This window comes from Haliaeetus albicilla, chromosome Z, assembly GCF_947461875.1.
Source record: "Haliaeetus albicilla chromosome Z, bHalAlb1.1, whole genome shotgun sequence".
Classification (NCBI taxonomy): Eukaryota; Metazoa; Chordata; class Aves; order Accipitriformes; family Accipitridae; genus Haliaeetus; species Haliaeetus albicilla.
In genome coordinates this window covers 35947352-35964450 of record NC_091516.1, presented here as the reverse complement: position 1 = coordinate 35964450, position 17099 = coordinate 35947352, and the positions used below count along the sequence as shown (strand labels likewise).

At 42.9% G+C, this 17099-nt stretch overlaps 1 protein-coding gene across 3 annotated transcripts in view; it reads right to left on the bottom strand.

The window, feature by feature from the left end:
* The window catches only part of SPIN1 (spindlin 1), a 56088-nt gene extending 39388 nt beyond the window's left edge, over positions 1 to 16700 (bottom strand). Inside the window, exon 1 of one of the 3 annotated variants that reach the window (XM_069776051.1) lies at positions 16591 to 16700. The gene's annotated coding sequence lies outside the window, so the exon portion shown is untranslated. Of the gene's footprint in view, positions 1 to 14876; positions 15079 to 16125; positions 16334 to 16590 lie in introns of those variants that run through there. The other 2 variants (XM_069776050.1, XM_069776053.1) reach the window with 2 other exon arrangements.
* Positions 16701 to 17099: the final 399 nt, after the last annotated feature.

The window sequence follows — 17099 nt, the reverse complement described above, 5'->3', positions numbered from 1 at the left end:
ATGTACCATGAACAGAAGTCACTGAAGTGAAAGAAATACAAAAAATACTTTTATACTTAGTTTTGTGTTGGGTATAACCAGCAAATTAATACAGTTCTCTGAACTTTAGGAACTTGCATACCATGCAGCCTCTGTCACACCTGCATGTACATGATAACCTGAGTGATGTTTGCAATAGAACTGGAAGTGCAGATACACAAAACTGACTCCTCTTCCCCCTCTGCTAGCAAATATAGCTGTTTTTCCATTTGTGGAATTAAAAAAAGATAGACAAGGAAGGACAAAGGGGATGACTAACTTTGCTTTCATCAGAAGAAAGGTGTACTTTTATTACGCTTTATCTATTTTTCATCCTTTATTTTTCATATAAAAGGGAGCAAGAAGTACCATTAGTGGATACATCATTCAGACCAGTACTGTTGTGTAGGATTTAGCTCACCTTTGTCCAGAGGTTTTTAAAGTTCTTGATCTTCCCTTGACGAACAGACAGGTGTGCCTGCAAGAGATGATCATCTTGGCTGGTCCAGCTCAGTAGGTCACAGATCAAGGCTTCTCCCATTGTTTGGGTGTTTGAAGCAACTGGTAACAGTTTGGGAACCTCTGATCAAAGCCTTCTTCATTATATGTTTAATTATGTGCTGTTCTATTCTGGGAGTTCTTCAGAGAAAGAAAAAAGGCCAGGAAAGGCCTATAACCCACTATCATACATCAGTGGTTATGGAATTTACATCCAAAGAGCACTAATCGTTAAATGCTAAACCTCAAGTCATATGGGCTGATTAGAAGTAAGTGACAGTAATAACACTACATGTTCACTAAACCAGACAAGCTATCAATACACCAGCTGATGGTTACAATTAACTGTAGGCATAGGATTTTGCCTGAAAGGGAAAAGAGCTAGTCACCAACCCGTACAGGCAAAAAAAAAGAGCACTGACAAAAGCAAAGAGACAGAATAATTAAAGAAAACAAAATTCCTGAGGTAAAAGGGGGTGGGAGTGGGAAATGACATACACATGCCATATCCAGAATGCAGTAAGAAAAAAAAAAAAGCTCTTTTCAATTACAGGCTTGAAGTTTAGTCTCACACTGAATAAAATTAGCTTTCTGAAATTCCCTCCAGGTTTCAGGATAAAAGACAACTATATGCCCGCCACTTTAAGAATACATAAATAAATAACCCAGAAACCAAAAGAAAGTTAAGTACTTCAAAGATGTATTCCAGAAAGCCTTGCAGGTTTAGACTGTTTTCTAGGGCTTATCAAAAGTAAAGCTAGGTATTATGCGTTTGTCTAAAATTAAACTGATTTCAATGTAATAGTTTCTTATTTGATCTGCCGCTCACCTCAGCAATATCACAACCAGATTCAGTAATAGTTGGCTAAGGGACTCTACATTTTGCCATACGCTTGCCCTTTGAAAAATTCCTTGTTTCCCATATTAGTCCAGAAATACATTTCAAAAATTGAACACAAGAATCCAAAAAATTTAATCTGAAATTTAAAATTAAAAAATTTTAATCTGTATTAAAAACACCCACACTGGCTGTTCTACTGAATAGAAATCAAGCTAAAGAAGGAATAATAGAGTTGACTAGTACCAAATGAGCTTGCAACAGCTTCATTAAAAAAAAAGAATGTGCTTGTCAACAAAAAATTTTAAGTTCCACATTAATTCATGTACAGGTTTTTAAATAAAAAAAAAGTTTCCAGTCTACTTCCTTTCCAACAGCTGAGAAGAAAAAGTGAAACATTTATCTATAAACAAACCTTTCAGTCATTCTTTAGCACAGCAAAACTAATTTTGAAAGAAAAAAAAATTGTCTATTACTGCAATATTATGCACAGCTTTAGTACTACAACAATAGAGACACAGGCATAGAACATTTTTAAAGAGTTGTTTCAGAGGTCTAATCTACTCTTCCCTTCCCTCAAGCAGCACCGATAAGCACAAACTCTTTTAACTATTATGGAATGATTTGCCTATGCCAACAGAAGGCATAGTTCAATTTCAGTATTCTTCTGTCCTTCTACTATAGAACCATCATAAACAGCTATGAGAGTTTAGCCAAACAGCTTTAAAAACAGTGGTAAAGTTTATCACTTACTCAGTAATATTAAGATATGATTTCATTTCTTTTCACCACATTGCTACAATTCTTCCTGTGACTTTACACAATATATCCAGGACTCTGAAGCACAATGACTTTTTAAAGCATCCACATAATTGCTCTTACAGGCAATACAAAACTACTTGCTGACCAAACCTTGCGTATGTTCCAACGTACTGACTGATCATTTAATAAATGCACAGCCCTCCATGCTTAAAGAAATCTTACAGGATGCTTTTATTAAAAAAAAAAAAACCTGAAGAGATCTAGTATTTATTCAAAGCCAGGAGAGCTTTCCCTGCATCCGTTTATCCAAAGGTAAATTTTAACTCACTCCTAATTGTTCAGTCTACTGCAAATTACCTTGCATTTAACCACAGGGCAAGAACATGCACAGACACCAGGGTAACAAGTTGTCACAGGTCGGTGTAATTGCCTTAAGTTGCACACTTTTGCATCATGGCAAATATGAAGCAGTTTAGCTTCTCCTTATGGATTGGTAGCTATCCTCCTCTTCCTGTGAGTCCAAAAACCATAAGCACAAAAATAACCACTGCCCAGGATACGACAGCAGCACCTTATTACTGGACAAGTCGCATTTACCATAGAATGGTAGCAAGTATACAAGTGAACTTTTAAATTTTAGAATACAAGTATTTTGTCCTTACTCATGCTCTTACAGATGGACTTGACCCGAATAATTTATTATAATTTTAAGTGAGTTTACTCAGTTTAGTTTGGTAACAGTTACATAGACAGGTCTCTGGGAACTAGAGCGGGAAGTGTCTATTTGAAAAAGACAGACATTTTTCTGTTCTCTGCTTAAGTGTCTCCTCATAGGGGATACTTATGTCATCAGCTTTTGTTTGAGGACTAGGTTTAATTGCTGTTGTGTTAGTCTGAGAAACATTGTTCCAAAGTCAAAAGGATCACCCAAACATTCTGGAAGAGCAAGGCCAGGGCAAACATACCTAACCCTGCTGTTAGAAGGTAACGGAGTGCTAAGTTACTGCACTTAGCTAAATCTGTTAGGTTAATTAATCATGACACATCAAACTCATGGGTTCACATCTCTTTAGGAGTCTGGCTGATCTTTCTAAGTGACATTTTAAGTGTATAAGAGCCAGTTCTCAACAATCCAGGCTAGTAACGCTGCTACGCACCCCTTCCAACATTGAGGGAATGTAAGTTTCCTTTCATATATTTCGAAGAGGAAAAAAAAATCTGCCATTTGACAGACCACTTTCAAGCTTCTTAGCTTACCAGTACGCTATGCATCATAAGTAACAAATTATTCTTGGATATGTGTTCTGAGACTTTAAAGCCTAGTACACTGAGAAGATGCCACTGCAACACTAAATTGAAAATAAGCATAATTAAAATATTTTCCTAAGCCAAGCTTAAGAATGTGATATCAGTTAGTTTTGTAAAAGCAAATATTTTGCTGACATACTTGAAACATTTTTTTTCTCTCTAATGCAGCAGGCTTCTATAACTTTATTCATGAAGGCCCACAGTAAAAAACATCTTTTGTTTCCTCCATTCAGAGGTGACAGTTCATGCTCTAACGATCGTTGATTCTTACCATTTACATCCAATTTCTGCAGCTGTTTTATAACTTACTCATGACATAATCACCATTTGTCTTCAAGATAAGCAGTGGCAGGCCACCAATTTGAGGGAGAGGGCCAGAAGACACCAAAAACAGTGTGTGGGGGGAAAGTAAGCCAAATAGTTATACATCAGTACTTAAGGCTTGAGCTATAACAACTACCTGCCAGTTTTAAAAGCAGACAAAATACATGAGCATTCAAAATTCTTATTAGGACAAGTTATGAATCACAGCATTAATTAGTCAAAATTTAATTGTTATGAACCTCAGCCTAAGCAACCAATAAGGATTTTACAAGTAAGTAGTAATTCAGCACCTAAAAAACCCAAAAGCAGGGCCACAAAATACTTAAGAGGGACCAGGTTAGAAAATTCAGTTATCCATATTAGGTCTGCATCCAACCAAAACCATGACAAGCTGTACTATGAGCCCTTTCATTCATGGATTTGAGACACATGCCTAAACTTTTCCTATGATCAACAACACAGTAACTACAATCATAGCCAACAGTGTTTAATGAATCAGGGGTATTAACTTGGGTCTCTGTTGGACAAAAATACTGACTGCCTCTACTCTGACAAAAATGGAGTTCTCTCTCTCAAATCAACTGGGAGTAGGGGGAGGAACTACAGTGAAGTTATTGGGTAAACTAAGGCCTCCTCTAGTCACAAGAAAATGGACAAATAATTTTATTTGGAATTACTGCAATGAAAGAGTGAAGAGTAATATTTTGCAGACTGAAGCATGATCACACTGAAACAGAGACCCTAAGCCCATACTCAAAGCATAAGAAGTTTTCTCTCTACACACCTGATTTTAAGAAAAAGCTTATAGACATGATTAGGCAATTTAAATCACCTGTAATTTTTGTCCTATCTTTGCAATGATCTGGGGAAAAAACCTGAAAAAAGGACTCAGGGAAAACGATCTCTTGCCTTTAATCTGCATCTTGAAAAAGCTGAGCAACTAGTCATGAACTGAATTTGTCTTACCTATTTTCTTCACCTTGAGCCATTTTTGCTTAGATTAAAGCTGTTCTCATACAAATACATTCAAGTAACTGTTTACACTACTAACATAAATCACTTAAGTGAAAGCATTTGCTGTTAAGAATGGCAAGTCTCTTGCCATGGCTACTAACCAATAATCTGATCTTCATTTTTCCAGACCAACTGCATTCACTCACTGTCTACAATGTTAATAAAAATCTCAGCATAAACAGATCAACTTTAAATGGTGAATAGCTACAACAGATGTCAAAGTTGTAATACACAGTAACAGCAAGACACTGAAAACAAAATTCAGCATTGTATTACAAGCTCTGGCTACAGCTAACTACACTGTTTTTCATAAATTTGAAGGATCAATGAAAGAACTGTACTTTAGAAGAAAAGTTGTTACTTACAGAAGAGTAGTATAGCTGTAGAGAAAAAATATCAGAGATTTGCAATATTAATAATTTAAATACTGCAGTCAACACTGGATTCATCAACAAGGACAATGATAATTTATTAAACTGCTGATCATAGGGCTTTTTTCTATTAAAAAAATTAGAATCATTGGCATTGTGACATTACATGGTATTTTCTTTGCTTACACACAGGTCTTGCAGATTTTTGGTGGAAAACACCACACATCCTGCACAAGTTGGGGGGGAGCAGGACAACAGGGAAAGAAAAATAAAGCTATGAAACCAGTGACTTTCCCTAAAAGCAGTGGAAACACCAGAACAGACCAAGCCTCATACTGCTGGTGCTTTTTAAAACATGGAAGAAAAATGCACAAAGTACTAGTTCTGAAACTGGTATGGTATCTGCATATTCATGAAACTAATTAGAAGATCCTGAAGTACTTAAGAGGATGAAGAACTGTTTCAAGTTACTCTGGAAAGGTTATTTACTGGACTGTGAAAAATGTACTTTTAAGAGAACACCTGCATGAGTTTGCGTATATGACAATATTTCCTCAGAAACTGCTGCCTTAAAACAGTGAATTCCTCTTGTTCTGTAGTAGAACAAATCATGGCAAGAAGTCAAGACTTTAAGAATAAGGACCACCTTGGAATCCTTGTTTCCTACCATACCGTGCTTGTCCCACAGCAGACATGCTTTCCTCTTAGACTTTGACAACAAGCTCTGATCAAAACCCCTGCTTTGAAATCACTTCACCACGCATGCAGCACAAATGGAAATGATATGAGAAAGTAAGTTAATCAGGATAGGACTTCAGACTGAGAACTTTCAGCAGCAGCAACAAGTAGAGGTATACTTTTCTCTTTTTAGCTTCATAATCTAATTTTCTCTCCAGAAAGCTTTATATCTGACCTGAACTAGATTCACTAACATAAACATTTAATTGTATTTCCTGAGATTTTGCATAAATCTAGGTATTGGTAATAACAACAACAAACCCCCCCAAAAAACACACATCCCTTTTTTCTTTTGGACACACACATACTTATTTGCAGAGAGGACTAAATTGTCCTGTAGTACTTGAAAGAAGGTTGAGTCTACTCAACTGAGGAGCAGAGGAGGGGAGAAATAGAAATTCAAAAAGGGAAAAAGTGAAGTATCTTCCAATGAAAACAGGATCTCAGAAGGCAGGATATCCTTCCTCATAAAAGCAGGTGAAGCTTTCTAGACATCTGTCCTACAGATAAACAGAGCACACACAAGAACAGACAACCACACCTCTGCCTTTTATGCTGATCCCTGCTTCATATTTAACCTTGTGCCACCCCTGCCCAAACATACAGTCTCCTAGAAATGTGGTTAGAGGCCTAAGTATAACTGAAAACTAGGATGTTTATTCACAGCAAAGTCTCCGCCCACCCCATCCTGCTTCGATTAATTTTATACATATGGGGAAAAACAAAGCAAAAGCCTCACCTCATATGAATCCATATAAATTCCGTCCTTCCAAGCATCTAGCCTAAAACTATCTGTAATGCAATGCTTCCTTCAGCCCTAGTTCCCCACCAAGGTCACAGCAAGATATTACTACTGGAAAATGTACTTTTCATCCACTATTAATACAGCCACATGTCCCTAGTGATATGAAATAACATATATTTGTCTCATGTCTCTCCATACAAGCCACAGGTATAACTGAGGGTAGGAGTGAATCTCCCCCCCATCTTGAACAGTTAGGAGAGCACGTGAACCAGAAGAGAGTCTGCTTGCCCTCTCTGTCTTATGGTTGACACCTAACAATAAAGTATGCTTTTATTGACAAAATGGAGGTGCAGCAGACAGAGAGATGCAATTCACCTGAGGTGTACTCCTGCAGTCAGGGACTAGAAGTGATTTCTATCTGTCATGGTTTAACCCCAGCCAGCAACTAAGCACCACACAGCTGCTGACTCACTCCCCCCGCTGGTGTGATGGGGGAGAGAATCAGAAGGGTGAAAGTGAGAAAACTCGTGGGTTCAGATAGAGACAGTTTAATAGTTAAAGCAAAAGCCGCACACGCAAGCAAAGCAAACCAAGGAATTCATTCACCGCTTCCCATCAGCAGGCAGGTGTTCAGCTGTCTCCAGGAAAGCAGGGCTCCATCACATGTAATGGTTACTTGGGAAGACGAAACACCATCACTCCAAACATCACCCATTCCTTCTTCTTCCCCCAGCTTTATATGCTGAGCACAGTGTCATATGGTGTGGAATATCCCTTTGGTCAGTTAGGGTCAGCTGTCCCAGCTGTGTCCCCTCCAAACTTCCTGTGCACCCCAGCCTACTCGCTGCTGGGGTGGTGCAAGAGGCAGAAAAGGCCTTGACTCTGTGTAAGCACTGCTCAGCTGTAATGAGAACATTCCTGTTACCAACAGTTGCCAGCACAAATCTAAAACTTAGCTCCATACCAGCTACTATGAAGAAAATTAAGTGCATCCCAGCCAAAACCAGCACACTACCCTTATTCACTCCTAGAGAAGCCTTTTCCTCCCTTCAGCAGTAGGGAGAGATGACCCTGAGGACAGCCACTGTGAATGCTCCCTCCCCATACCAACATGATGTCCACCACGTGTCATAAGCCGACTACCCTGAGGTGTTATGTGTTGGTAAAGGTTCAGGCTGTCAGGGACAGATCTCGGTGATAACAGTACTCAGATTCCTCCCTGGTCACCTTACTTCCACCCAACTGTTTGAAGTAGGTATATGTACAATACCAGACCAATGTCCATAGAATGATGTTTGAAAATAGGAGATAAAAGAAAAGTACCCACTGGGCTCCACTAGGAAGAGAATTAAACCAATCAAACATCAGAATTACCAATATATGTACGCTTTATTAAGCATCTAAATACTCGCTAATGCTTGCTATATTAGATCTAACAGATCTAACTCTATTCAAATATTCACTGATAAAAGCATATATGAACTTAATAGTAACAAGAGCAATGATGATACAGGTAACACTCATGATTGCAATTAAGGTGACTGTCAGTGTCATACAGTCAAGCATCCCTGGCCAGGAAGATGTCAGCACACTAGCGAGATCCTCAGCTGGCTCTGTCTTAAAGTCAGCTTTTATAGAGCTGCTTTACCCATGTGCAATTACTTACAGCTGTGACCTGAAAGCAAACCACAGGCAAAGTTCTGTCAAAGAGTAGATTTCCGTCTTTTGGAGTTAAGCGTTTGCTGTAGCAAGGTGCTTATGGTTTCTGTTAAAGATGGGGGGAGCAGAGAGGGAGGGAATTGGTGACCATGCCATGTAAGTATCCAAAGTATCCACCAGTGGTTTCCCAGTATGTCAAACACCTGCATATTCCTTAACCTAAAAGCACTTTAAGAGTTAGATTTCTATGAAGTCCCATGAAAGGCAGAATTTACTGTTAAGCTATTTTTTAATATACTCTCATCAGAGCATAGATTTTGGCCAATCATCTCTCAAAACTGCAGTTCCACTGACCGCAAAACAACCACTTATATTATCTTTCACCATTCAGACAAAGAACTTCTGAAGGGGATTGTCATGGTTTAAACCCAGCCAGCAATTAAGCACCACATAGCCGCTCACTCACTTCGTAGGGGAGAGAATCAGGAAGAAAAAAAAAGTGAAACTTGTGGGTTGAGATAAGAACAGTTTAAGTGATCAGAAAAGGAAGAAAATAATAATACAAGAATTGGACCACAAAAAACAAGTGATGCACAATGCAATTGCTCGCCACTTGCTGACCGATGCCCAGTTAGTTCCAAAGCAGTTGCCCCCCAGGCCAACTCCCCCCAGTTTATATACTGGGCATGGTGACACATGGTATGGAACATCCCTTTGGCCACTTTGGGTCAGCTGTCCTGGCTGTGTCCCCTCACAACTCCTTGTGCCCCTCCAGTCTTCTTGCAGACTAGGCATGAGAAGCTGAAAAATCCCTGACTTGGTATAAACACTACGTAGCAACAACTAAAAACAGTGTAATAGCAACATTATTCTCATACTAAATCCAAGACATAACACTATGCCAGCTACTAGAAAGAAAATTAACTCTATCCCAGCCAAAACCATGACAAGGATTAATGAAGAAAAAAGCTATTACGTCCATTTAATAAAGCTTTCTGCAACTGGAAGGTTTTGAGAAGGAAGTAGTAAATCTCCAACATATTTGCTCCCATTCTGATTTCACTTTGGTGTTCAGATCATTCCTTTAAACACATGTAGTTATGAAACAGGACAGGCAAGCAATTGCCCAGAATCATACATACATGTATAATTATGAGTTACATGACCTATATCCTCCAAGCATTATTTTGATTTATCATTCCTAGAAAATTGAATAAAGACACTCTAATCTGCAAACATTTTTACAGTTCAAGTTGAAGACCAGAGATAAGTTACAGACATGCAGAAGAACAGAACAGACAGAATACTGGCCAGTATATGATAGGTACTTAGCTTTTGCATACTAGAAGCCTAAGCACTGTAGTAAATTTTAGCAGACATTATGTTTGTCAAGGCATTTGGAAAAGGTTACCAAGAAAACTTAACAGAAATGTCACCAGGGAACTATTCTAGAACACGCCTTCTTCTATGCTACTCAGTTCACACCAATTAAATCTAGAAAGCTGGAAATTTCCTTATTTAATCTCAACAGCAAACACAAGATTATATGCTGGACTTAAGCTACCTTTGTTCTGCATGCTAGGGAAGAATTCTGCACAGCAAACATAAATACTAAATTGGGAAAATTAGTTTTGCAACAGAAATAATTATTTGATTTTAAAAAACACTCAACCAGAAGTCTGACACCTAATAAATATTTCAGTTCTTACCTACCTAGGGTAAGAGATTATGATCTAGCAAAGTTCATTTTTACATTTGAATTGGACTAATACGAGTTCACAGGGGGAAAAAAAAAAAGGGTTTTTTTGAAACGGTGTCAAAGTCTACATAGGTGAAATTTTACAGACCTCAGCATGATGGCATAGACCAGCTAGAACAGCTTACTATGCTTTAGAACAAGTCAAAGAACATTACTGGCAAAAAATTCAAGTTTGTTCCTTTTTCATTTTATATATGACTGGCCACATGTGGGTAGAGTAGTATCAATCTAACAAGCAGCATCAGTGGTGGACATTAAGTTGCCAGGTAATGTTACACTTTACAACACAGTTAGCATAGTAATCTTAACATTCCCTATATTCATTAATTGTTCTGCTCTAACAGGAATCTAGAAGAGAAAACAAAGCAACACAATGGACAGGAAGAAAAAAAAAAGCCTCCGAGGCACACATTCAGAGGGAACTGTCATCTTAATAGGCTGCTCCCAAAGTTGCAGTTACTTTGCCAAGACTGGGATCTCAGGATTCAAGACTACCGGTGAACCATCAGGAAGACTCTCTGAAACCAAAAGGATTGAAGATCCACCAGTGACTTTAAAGAAAGCAACACATTTTATTGGAGCACTTTAATTCTAACACACTTGCAAACTTGCAGATAAAAGCAGTCTTAGACTTCACCAGTCAGGCTCCAGAACACTTTGACACTAAAACAACTCTGGAAACCAGCATTAAGAATAGTTAGGTTACCACACACCACCAATCAGTCAAGAAAGGCAGCTGTAGTGATTGAGCCCAGGGCCCTTCAGCTGAGGTAGCTGGCACTGTTAGAAGGGGACTACCAGCTACAATGCAGTCAGAGAATAAAACCTGTGTACAGGTAGGCCTGAAGTGGTGAAGTGAAAATGAAGAGATGACTTCAAAGACGGCAAGTGGACTCAAGAGTTGGTCACCATCATAAAAACGCTCTCCCTATGCAAGCCACCATAAGTCAACAATGTGAGAACTGGAAAACTAATGGAAAACACAACAACAAAAGGAGTAATTAAAATGGTAAAATTCCATTTTGTTCAAACTACCATGTGGAATTGAAGGTCTAAAGTTCAGCAGTCATTCTGTATAAGTTAAGCATTTACTAAATCACCGAAATCCACAGAATTACTCTTGAAATAACTATCTGCTCTCACCAGTACTTGTTGGTGCAGACCTCTAATACCATATTGGAACATTCAACAATAACATTAAAAAAAGCCCAAACAAACCAACCAAGCAAACAAACAAAAAAACCCCCAAACCACCAAACCAAGAGCTAATCAGCTCTTAGGGGTTTATAAGCTTTATAGTCTTATTGAAAAGACTATAAAAACCTACTTGTAAGTCTTTACAGTGTACTGTCAGTAACTCTTAATCTGCAAGCACATCTCCAAAAAAAATCATCAGAAGATATTTCAACATCTCAACTACCTTGCAATAACTGCAAAGATTAGAATATGATTAGGTAATAGTTAAGGCTAACAGTCACCACAGGTAATGAAAAAATTTCTATATATTTCAGCATTTTGTGGAACAATTTCAATAAAGTTTCCAAGTAAGCGAGTCAAACAAGACCTCATATAGCATAGATTTACAGCAGTTACACAACATACATTACAGAAAAGAAACATAAAAAGGTAACCTGGATTTGTAGAACCATTCTCCACAATCTGAGAGCCAAATCAATTCACCTCCTGAATTCCACATGCCATCAGCAAATTCACATTTCACACTACAACTGAAAGTTAAATGCAACCACCACATGGTGAAAGCAGTAAGTCTGAATTAAATTATTTCACCATCATTTGAAATGGATCAGTGATGAGGCCCCTTTGTCTCTAGAATCAACTGTTCATAGATAAATACAAATCAGTTAACTACACTGTTTCAACTACACTTGTCCATGTCATAGAGATGTGGATGGATGCAGTCTACAGATTTATAAAAGGAAGGTCACATTGCGCATTCTTTTAAGTCATGTGGTATGCCAACATCTAGGTAGTATCTGGATAGCAAATGGGACACATCCGGATATACACAAAGTACTCATTAGGAAAACCAGTGTCAAGAAAGATCAGCATTCACCTTCCGATCATAAAACCACCAAACTCCGAAGAGTAGGAAAGAGAAGGAAAATGAGAGAAACAACAAACCAAACCCACCTCTCTCACGCCTGGTATGAGAAACAAGCTATCTAACCATACAACAGGAAATAACTTTCCATAGTAGTGATTCTCTCTCTTGGTTCAACTTCAGTGAACAGCTTTGGAAAGACGATTTCTAAATCACTTTGTTGAATCAGTTTTAGCCATCTACAAAAACACATTCTCAAGCCATACCACCAAGAAGCCAAGTTTGGTCTTTCTAATACCTGGGGAAAGAAAAGAAAGGAGGCAAGGAAAACCAAAATGAAAGCCTAAGAAGTTTACAGCAATAGGCTTCATTCTTTAAAAAAAAAAAAAAAGCAGCTGTTTCTTCAGAAAATAGATCGTTACTGAAAATCTTTCATTTGTCAAACATTAAGCAAATTATGCATTAATTAAAAAACACTTTACAACAGCTATTGCATCAGCTTGATGTTTACAGATCTGAACATGTCAGAGTGCAGCTTGGCAACAAATACCAAGGAAAGATACAGGGTAATAAGTCAATGGAACAATATTACTCAGACCAAGAAAATATACAAATGGTATTCAAGCTGATCACTGAGACTGCATGCATTTCCTGCAGTCTTCTTTTTCCTCAGTCTCACCTCCCAACGTGAAAAAGTAAACAGTTTTGGAAAAGAAGATTTTACTAGTACCGGGTTTTTAACCTGGTTAAACAGCCTAGCATTACCCACAATGACAAAAACACTGGAGTGTCTTCACTTAGTGGTACCAAATACAAATATTTGGCAAGTTTTTCAACTAGATCAGCTCCTCATGGGATATGAAGACCCACAATATTGATTTTTGACCAAATCAACACAACCAAGACAGAAAGAAAAATCTTCTAGGTGTCATAGAAAAGAACACAATTGCAACCTGTAGCAAAGATCTTATAGACACGAAACTTCAGAAAGCTAATGAAGCAGAGCTGAATTTTACAAATTCAGTTCTAGAAACAAAACTACAATGTACCAGAGTTAACAAACATGACTATTTTTAAGTGATCCATTATTTAACCAGATGTGTTGCAGATTACCTATTTTTGTTTATTTTGCTCTTCAGCCTAAGATTCAGCTTAAGCATCCAAAGGCCTATTCTGAGGGAGGAGCTGCATACCTCAGCACATTTCACACTTTTATTAAGAGAGCAGTAATTTCAAAATTTGGTGGCTACCGTAATGAATGAATAATTAGCTACAGCTGGTGAACTATTCCAGTGGCTTTACCAATATTGCCTTCAGCTTGTTAAATGTTAAAAAAGAAAAGTGTAACTGACTGCTGCAGGGATCTACTGATATACCAAGTTACAGACTTTTGCTAGGACTCTTCCATCTAGAAATAATACAGTTGGCTCAGAAGCCATGACGTAGATACACAGTCCAGAATGATCTTGTAACTTGGATGACTCCACTCAAATTTTACATTGTTGTAAACTTATCATTATAAATTGTTTCCTCCACGCCTCTGTTTAATCAACACTTGTTAACGGGGATGGAAAAAGCAGCAGGAAAAAAAGTATTAAGATACAATAATTCCAGCATTGAAGTGTAGTATTTATTTCTACCTTGGTAAAAGCAGTATGATTATGCCATGCCAGCGCTTCTCCACTAGAAGCTTCCAAAGCAAAGTAGACAAAGACGACAGAGCTACGATGTTTGTTACTTTAGGGCAGTGCTCAGATATGAACAGAAGCCATGGCTATCCATGTGTATATGACTGAATAAAGACTGTGTCTTTAAATATCTCTGAAAAATGAAACATTTACTATGAATTACAGTAACATGTCTAGCAAGCAATATAAACCATCATGTCTTAGCACCTTCAGCATTCATCCTTAAGTTACCACCTAGATATCAATCTGTTCCACGACAGATCACTTTAGATATGCTCAACAAACTAGCTTCAAACGTTATTTTGGTTTTACGTCATAAGCAAGCAAAAAAATAAGCCATATTCATCAAAGCCAGAAGGGGGTGCTCTGAATAACTGAGGTGGGGGGTATTGAACTGAGCATTTGCCTTGTGTTAGGAGAGGTCAGAAGCATGCTGTCTTGTTTTAGTTTGGGACCTCACTTAAGTTCACGATGCCATGCCTTTTCTACAAAAAAAGGAACCTGAAAAGCAGGAATGCTTATTTTAGCAAAAAGGAAATGCTTTGGTTTATGCTATTGTCATCACAAGGGCAAATTAATCTGTGACAGAAAACTAGCAACACAAAGACCTGGCAAGTGTTAATTCCAGTTCTGTATCCCATGATTTGCGAGCTGTTTAAGATACTGACAAGGAGATACAGGGAACGCAATGAAATCCAAAAAGCCTATGCTACCGTTTTTACCTACACAATGCCGATTCTGACATAACTAGTTGAGGTCTTTTTAATGTGACTGTACTGAGTTGATACCTTATACCGAACTACGTCCTGAAATGAAAGAAACGGCCCTAGATCATTCGGCAAGTGTAACACAGTATTTCATCTCTGCCAGCACTTTGGTGCATCAGCCTCCCCCCACGCAAAAAAAAAGAAAAAGATACGCACATTCCAATCAAGCCTCTCGCAGCGGGGCTCACCCAGTTCCCCCCTCCCTCCCTCCCTTCCTCCCTCGCCCCAGGCCTCGCCAGGTTCCCAAATCCCCTTTGATTTTAGGTTTCATTTTGTTGTAAACAGCAAAACGAAAGGAGAAAGCTTCCAAAGCGAGGATCCTTACCCTTGAAATCCCGCCATGCGCGCAATAAGGAGGGTGAATTGTTTTTCCTCTTTTTTTTTGGATGGGAGATGAGGGGGGAGGGGGAAGAAACAAAAGCCTAAACGGAGGAGAGGCTAAGCGGCGGAGACAGAGGGAGAAGGCGGAGACCCTGGTGGAGGAGCAGGGCGAGCGTCAGCCATGTTGTGTGTGTGTTGGTCCAGTATTTACAAACCTGCAGCTGCAGCAGCGCTTGGAGTCTGGGAGAGAGGGGAACGAAGGGAGGGAGCGAGAAAGGCGAGGAGGGAGGAGAGGCAGGCACGGAGAGAGAGGGAAGGGAGGGCGGGAGGAGGGGAAAAGCGGCAGCAGCAGACAAAGGATCCCAGCGCAGCCCCAGCCGAGCGCGCACACACACCACACACACCACACACACACACACCCCACACTCGCCCTCACGCGCGCGCGCGCACGGGCGCGCGCTCGGGCCGCCTCACGCCGCGCCAGCGCTGCCCGCAGCCCTGCCGCTGCCAGCCCGGGGCGGCGGCTCCCCCGCCGGCTGCCGCGGCCCGGCCCGGCCCCGCAGCCACCGCACTCACGCCCCCTTCGCCCCGCTTGCCCGAGGCCTGGGACGGGCGTGGGGGGGGGCAGCTGGGGCACGCTCCCCGCCCCCCCCCCCCCCCCCCCCCCGCGCCTCCACCTCCCCCGGCGTGCGCTATCGAGGGGGAGGCTTCTCTGCCGGCAGCCCCTCGGCGGGCCCCAGCCCACATACAATAGCTCCGCAGAGGGGGAAGGCGGGGGGGCGGGCGGCCGCGGCCCCGACCCCTCCCCTCCGGCCTGGGACGGAGGGTGCGTGCGGAGCGGGGTCCGTGCCAGGGGAGGGCGGCAGCCCCCACCGAGCCCGGAAGGGTGGGGGTTGCTACGCAGCCGGGGCGCTGCGGGGGAAGGGAGGGCAGAGACGGCGACACGAGCCCGCCGCCCCCGCTGCTGCCCGCCTCCCGCGGCTTCCGGGCGGGCCGCCGAGGCGGGCGGCGGACCCCGGCGGAGGAGAGGGCACGGGGCCGGGACGCCGCGGGTGGATACATAATGTCAGCCCCGGGGAGGCGAGGCGAGGCGAGGCTGGGCTGAGAGCTCCGGCTCCCCCCACAGCGACTCCCTCCGGCTCTGCCCGGTACTGGGCCGGGCCAGGCCAAGGGCGGCGCGACGGGCTGCGCTTCCCCCCCTCCCCCCCCGCCCTCGCCTCCCCTCCCCTCCCCCGCCTTCCCCGCTCGCTCACCTGCCGGCGGGACGGGCGCCCGGGGGTGCCGGCGCTGCAGCCGCAGCCCCCTGCCCTGCCAGGCCGCTCAGCTCCTCCGCGGCGGCAGCGGGGACGGCCGCTCCCCTTGTCTCGTTTGCCCCCCTCCGCCGCCGCTGCCTCCTGCTCGCCTCTGCCACATTTGGATCCCCCTCTCCCTACGCGAGCTCCGCCGCCAGGATAGAGGCCTCCTCACCTTCCTGCCAAATAGTGAGCCACCCGCATCGAGCCGTTCAAAACACAGGGCCGGGCCCCGCCCTCCTCCCCCGCCCCTCTCCCCCCCCCCACCGGCGCGCAGGCGCACTGCGCCCCCCAAACTGCGACAGGAGCGGAGGAAGCGCTCCGCCGCCCCGCCCCGCCCGCCGTCGCCGATCCCAGCGCGCCTGCGCCGCCGCGGCCGCTGGCAGCCGCTCCGCTGCCGCCGCTTCGCCCCTGCCCGCTGCTCACCGGTGCCGCGGGCCCCTCCCGGAGCCCTCCGGCGGGCGGCCGTGCCGCCGGGCCGCCTCGGAACGCGGCCTCCCCGGCCCTGGGGCGGCGGGCGGCCCTCGCCCCGCCCCGCCCGCTCTCCGCAGCGCGCCCGGCGCCGCCTCACGGGCGGGCCGCAGCGGTCCGTGGCGGCGGTGCCGCTCACCAGCAGCGGCTCCTCCCCGGGCAGGCCTTGGGGCCGCGGCCTACCTGTGGCCCGGGGCCCTGGCTGGCCGCCTCACGGGTTTTCGTCGTGCCCAGCATTTTCCAGCGGGTTTCTGCGGTGTCCCTGGTCATCTTCCAGCCCTCAGACAGTGTTCAGGTGATCTGGGGAAGTGTTGGTGGTCCTCGGGTAGAGGAGCCCGAGAGCGTGTAGGTGCCTGAAGGCTGACTAGCGTTTCAGCTGACTAGCCAAAGTGCTTGTAAGTAATAGAGGCTCTCGGGTGTGCTGAGTACAGCGGTGATCGCTGAAAGAAAAGCAGAAGACTGTA